The following is a 6,610-nucleotide window of genomic DNA, read 5'->3' on the forward strand; positions in this document are numbered from 1 at the left end:
CACACACACATTAATTATATATAATATACACACACATTTTTTTTTTATATATATATATATATATATATATATATATATATATATTATACACACACATACACATTATTTATATATACACACACATTAATTATATATAATATACACACATACACATTAATTATATATAATATATATACACACACTTATTTACTAATATTTAATTCAGTATTTAGTGTGAATCCAGCCTTAGTCAGTGCAGACAGAAGTTTGGCCTTTTCAGGGCGCCCCCTTCATGGGTGAATCTAAGCTTCTGTACCAACTTGGTGATATCTGTTATAGCTCTTATAGATTCAATAGGGCTTTGACACAACAATTTTCCATGAATTTTACCTACATAACAATAACCGTGGTGAAAATCTCCTGTGTACTGAGACGCAATATCTGTTGTGCGGCCATAGATCAGGGATCAGCTGTTTGCACATGACTAGGGAATTCCAGACATCACTGCAGCCCTTGCTCTGAGATCGGCGGCCATATTACTCTTAAAACTATCCGGATAGATGACATTTTATTCAATATTAAAAGTTAGGTTTTATTTTATCTTTTTGAGGCTATCACCGAATTACTCTCTGCTTTTGTTTTTTCCAACCAGAAGTGTAACCTGAAGATCCTGGGCCATAATGTAAGATCTGTATCGGCCTCCTGCACCCCCAACTGTAATGTATAATTTTAGGACTGACTATAGACTAAGGTGCCATGTAGCGGCTGCAGCAAAAACGTGGTGCAGAAAAAACCACCAAGGCAAAGGTTTCCTCTGCAGACTTTCTGCTTCCATTATACCTATAGGGAAACTGCTGGCGTCTCCGTAGATATAATTGACACACTGCGCCGTGAGTTTTGGGAATAGCAGCATGTCCGTACGTATTTTTCGCTAGAATCCCATCCACTTTGCAGAGACTGTAAATCCTTTATGCCAAGTGGGGCCCCGGCCTATCATAGGAATATATTAAGGGGTCCCCTACAGCTTGTGGTGTTCTATAACTATAGAGTAACATGGCAGTAACACATCCATTACTACTCTACAGTCAGGAGCACATGAGATAAGCGGCCATGAGTAGCCCGTTACCTCCTACATGTAGAATTTTGCTGTCCGCTTGAAAAATCGGACACCTTTGTAAACGGACACTTAAGGACACCCACGGACACTAAAGGACGCTACATGGTGTCCCATTTAAAATCATGCAAATTGCAAATGGACACAGCTAATGTCTGATGCTAAAATTTTCCACGGACATTAGCAGAAGCTAGTGTGAACACCCCCGTATTCCTGTCCATTCCACGACCCCAGGCAAACAAGGTGCAGGTAGCAGAAAGTGTTCACCTTCTTGTCTTTGTAGGTCAATATAATAATAACCTGCTGTGTGCGCTCCTCCCTAAATTCTCTACATACACCCCTGACTGCGCATAGTAACAATAACTTATTCAGGCCTATTCAGATTCTGCTGTCCAGCATTTGGTATTTGGTATACCCAGTGTTCTGGTTCCCGGCCAATTGTCCACTTGTTGTGCTAATGTGAGAGGCGACAACTACACCGCACTTGTCCATGTCTGACAACCTGAATGACTACTGTTGTATATAGTTACACAATGTCGGCTGATTACATTATATTGTGTGGACTAATGGCCGGGATATAATCCTAATTGGGGACTTTAGAAATTTACCTTTTTCTTTTAATTTGTACGAAGATTTTTTTTTCTCCTCTCCCCAAAAGAGAAAAAAACAAAAAACAAAACACAGAATATGGCAACTTCAAGTATTTTTTTTTTATTTTGCAAAGATTGGGATTTTTTAGGCAGTTAAATTGTAAAAAGAACTATATAAATGTGATATCCCCAGAATCCTACAGACCCATAGAATACAGGTGACATGTCCGCACAAATGCAGCTATTCCTCCCATCCCCCCATTCTGAAATGTTTTCCATCTTCCCAGTACATTGTGCAGAATATTAAATGGAGCCATTATGAAGTAGAGTTTATCCCACAAAGATGAAGCCCTCATATGTCTCTGTGAATGGAGAAATAACAGGCATGAGGTTTGGAAGGCGGAGAGTCAAAAACAACAATGAAAAAATGGTTAAATGTCTATTTGTATTTCTCTGATCATAGGACACTATAAGGCCCCACGTAGCGAGGGCAGGCGCAAAAGTATCACGGATTTCCCAGCAGCGCTGTTCACAGAAAAACCGCAGACTATTTGCTCCAATTATACCGATACGGAAACCATCAGCATTGCCATAGATATAAGTGACACGCTGCGATTTATAAAACCACAAAGGGCCTTATTTCTTGTGTATTATTAGTACTAGTGGCCTCGGTATAATGTGTGTTATTCAGTAATACTTCTCCATGGTATAGCCGTGTTCTTTCAGTGATGAGGAATATAGATTTCTAAAAAAAAAAAATTAATTCACCTGATTTTTTTTTCCATTAAGACCCTCGCAGTGCCCCGGCCTTCTGAACTGACTGAATATGGCAATTCTGTTTTATGTTAGAATTTGGAGCCCCACTTAATTTTGCCCAGGGTCACACTTTCTCTATAAAGAGCCCTGCCTACTGCCAGCCTAAGCCCCGAGGCCCTGGACCACTGTATAGACCCCACCACTACATGTGAGCAGACCCCAAAATGTTCCCCTTACCATATGTCCTCAGTGAAAGGACTGAGCGCTAGTAGATGGATCCCTTATATAATCTCCAATATTTTACAAAACGACGCGGCCGCAGATCCTAGTATTATACATTGATGTTTGCGTCTCAGCAAAGTGGCGCCGCAGTATAATGATAGCCGAGTTTGTTGGGGTTCAAGGGCCCATAAGCTCACTTACTGATTCCTGCTCCTACTTATGGCCGTCTCCGCTTCCCAGGCGCGAGGAAATAAAACAAAAAACATAACGGGCCCACCGGACCCCTTAATGTCCTGTGGCAGCGGCTACCCTGGTATTTATGCCACTGGTCAGAGGGATGGCGGCCATTACTGCTTCGTCTATGCCATGTAAAACATCGGAGACCCAGTGCTTATGGTGCCGGCTCTGCTACCGAGCAAGCGCCATGTTTAGAGACTCAACATCTGCTGTAATGGTATGGTGGATGTCAGGAAGGGAGAACTATTTATCTGTAGATATATATATTATCTACAGATAAATATATATATATATATATATATATATATATATATATATATGTATATAAATAATTTTATTTTTTAAATCAGTAACATTTTTATATCTGAAACCAAATCAAAATTTCTATAAAGATATTTCAGGGATTATTTGGGGTTGAAACAAAATACTCTATGGGGACTAAGAAACCAGAGCGGATATTTCAACAAATCTGAGATAAATTTCACATTTTGATTCATTTTTTTTTTCTTTTCTGAAAAGCTATTTGAAAATTTTTGTGCAGCAAAACCACGACTCTGGTGGGACTCGAACCCACAACCTTTGAATGTCTTCTTCTCACTAGAAGTCCAATGCGCTATCCATTGTGCCACAGAGCCATCAGTTGTGTGAGTGTTGTGAGCTGATGTCTCTGCTACACTACATGTCATTGACACGATGTAGCCGAGGCTGAACGTGTAGCTGCGGTGTATACAGTACAGGAAAGACAATCCCGCAGTCACCAAACATCACACTGACTCACCCTAGTGGAGGATAAGAGGAACTACACTGAGAAAATCTCAAAAAGGCAGAGGGACGACAAAGTTTGGCCCAGATTACTTTTCTTATAAACCGTTTTGGAAACCTATTTTCAGGGAGACTATTAGGACTTAATATCGGGGCTCCCCATATTTTGGAGCTTGAAGAGCAACTACAAATAGTAAGTTCTCCCATTTTTGGGTTGCTGACACTTCCAGCGCTATTATTTTGCAGGGCTTAGACCCAGGTGTGACCCAACAAGGACAACAGGTCCATGGAGTTTGGATATTCTCCCATATTTGTATTGGGTTCCACCAAAAACGTACCATGAGGTTTAGGCCTTATTCACACAACATTTTTCCAAAAAGCTGATATGCGCTACCCATCGTATTCTCCAACACAGAAACCACTGGATCCGCTTTTAATGGGTCGACATCTGGGAAATAACGGATCAGTGAGTCGGGTCACGTACAGAAGACTGATAAAATTCATCGTTTTTATCGGCCCGTTAATGGATGACACTTGTCCCCTCTCCAAAAAATGGAACAGGAGCAAAACAACCTATTTAATGGACGTTAGACGAGTTCAAAGTGGCACAGTCGTGTGAATAAGGTGAATGCATTGTGTTAGTGAAGCAGCACATTACCATGTGTGAACACGGCCTGAGGAAACCAATATGGCAAAATCTGCATCAGGCGGTGTTCACACCTGGTAATGTGCTGCTTCACTAACACAATGCATTTGTATGTGCAGAGTCCTATAGTCTATTCTTACCCATTACTTTATGAAGTATTCCTTGTCCCTGGGTATTACTATGGGATTGTTTACCCCCTACTGGGGCATTATCGGGGAGGTTTTGGGATCACTGGGGCTTGGAGATTCCCAAGTCTTGTCACAGTAATGTCTCCATTTGGAATATTGGTCATTTTATCTCTATGATTTATCCCTTGTTTCCTATTTACACTCCCAACATGTCCAAACCTTCTGGAGATTTTGTTCCCATTTCTATATTTGTGGATGAAATGTTTTCTTAAATGTTTTTCAATAATCTTATATTTTCTGTGTAATATTTTGGTGGTTTCCGCCTTTTTGGCGCAGGTTCCTTTATACTTTAGGGTTTCTACCATATCACTGTAATTAGTTGTCGGCCCAGATTGTGTATTTTGTGTCTGAGGCCGGGGCCCCACAAGACGGAAATGCAGCGATTTGTCCACGGAGGAAACGCCGCCAGAATAATCATGGCGTATAACAGTAAAGGCAAAGTGAATGGGATTTTAGCTAATTCCATACACACTTTGCAGTATAAATCGCGGTCCGGACACGCTGCGATTTCCAAAACTGGTGCGGTTTTGGAAATCACAGCATGTCAATTATATCTACGGAAATGCCGGCGGTTTCCCCATAGATATTATTGTAACAGAAAGTCTGTGGAGGAAAACTCAGCAAACTTTCCGTTTAAAGCGCTGCGGGAAGAACCGTGAAGTATTGCCGCCGCAGTTTTTCCCGTAGCGCTTTTTTGCTGCAGGACATCCCACGGGGCCTTAGCCTGAGTGTTATCAGTGGGAAAAATCCCTCTAATCCCACTAAAAAAAGTCGCAAGTTTTTTGAACAAATCCAGTTTTGCGCACCAATGTGCGACTTTTTTCAGTTTAGTAGCGCCCCCTTCCATTTAAGTAGGATTTGTGCAAAATATTTGCGACTAGATTCATTATCATTCACCAGTTTAATGTTACAAGGTCACTTTATACTCTCATAGATTCACTTCCAACCTCCATACAATGTTACATTGCTACGTGGAAGCATAGCAATGTACAGACATCACACGGTCCAGTCATGTGAATATAGGGGTAAATTTCATAGGACTCTGTAAATGAAAAATAAAAAAGTTTTGGCTTTTGGAAATTGGGAAGTAAAAAATGAAATTCCAGAAAAAAAATTGCTGCGGTGGAAAAGGGTTCACATACTATAGTCCTATAAACATAACACATAATGACTATGTACAGGTGATAATTCTACAATGTTATTAGTGGATGGTTTAGGCCACGTTCACATCTGCAGCAGGAAGGCCATTCTTCTGATCTGTTGGAGGAGGAGAAGAATGAAAAAATGGACACAAATGATCCCCAAAATTGCAGACACAACAAAGGCCTAGTGACCCCATTGTCTATAATAGGATTTATCAGATGTCCAATTATGCAAGTGAAATAGTCAGACTAAGAGGTCGGGCTCTGCACTGCCCGGACACCCAGCACAGATGTGAGCGCAGCTTTATAGTAACCCTTATACTATCACTAATAACAATATCCATATAGTATACAAAAGGAATGGCCACTTACAGAACAGCTACATTTATGCATACCGTATACAGTATACTCGAGTATAAGCCGACCCGAGTATAAGCCGAGGCCCCTAATTTTACCACAAAAAACTGGGAAAACTTATTGACTCGAGTATAAGCCGAGGGGGGAAATGCAGCAGCTGCTGGAAAACTTCAAAAATTAAAATGTTCAGAATTTTTGGGTGCAGTAGTTGCTGGGGGAGGGGGAGGGGGTGTTTTGGTTGTCTGTCGGCCCCTTCCCTGAGCTTGAGGACTGAGTTTTTCTTCCCCCACTTGGATTTCAGCCTGGCTGACTATAGGGGATCTGCAGTGCTCCTATTAACCCCTTCCCGACGGAACAGGAGCTCTGCAGATCCCCTATATTCAGTAGACCGGGCACTGTCAGACACAGGGAGACCTAATGTGTTTGTGTTTCACAGTGATTTTCAACTTTTATATGTATTCTAGGGAAAGGAGGGATTCAGAACTTTTATTTGCTTTATTTTTTTTCCCACTATTTTATGGGAGATTCGATACATTACTATTGCAGGTGGCCATAGACCCCCCCCCCCAAAAAAAAAAAAATAAAAAAAAAATAATAATAAAAAATATATATATATA

General features: G+C 40.8%; 1 non-coding gene across 1 annotated transcript; it reads right to left on the bottom strand.

The window, feature by feature from the left end:
* Positions 1–3,447: 3,447 nt before the first annotated feature.
* TRNAR-UCU (transfer RNA arginine (anticodon UCU)) lies at positions 3,448–3,533 on the bottom strand. The gene is given in 2 exon segments: positions 3,448–3,483; positions 3,497–3,533. It is a non-coding gene; the product is annotated as a tRNA-Arg (tRNA).
* Between the last annotated feature and the right edge of the window lie 3,077 nt (positions 3,534–6,610).

This window comes from Leptodactylus fuscus, chromosome 3 (assembly GCF_031893055.1).
Source record: "Leptodactylus fuscus isolate aLepFus1 chromosome 3, aLepFus1.hap2, whole genome shotgun sequence".
Classification (NCBI taxonomy): domain Eukaryota; kingdom Metazoa; phylum Chordata; class Amphibia; order Anura; family Leptodactylidae; genus Leptodactylus; species Leptodactylus fuscus.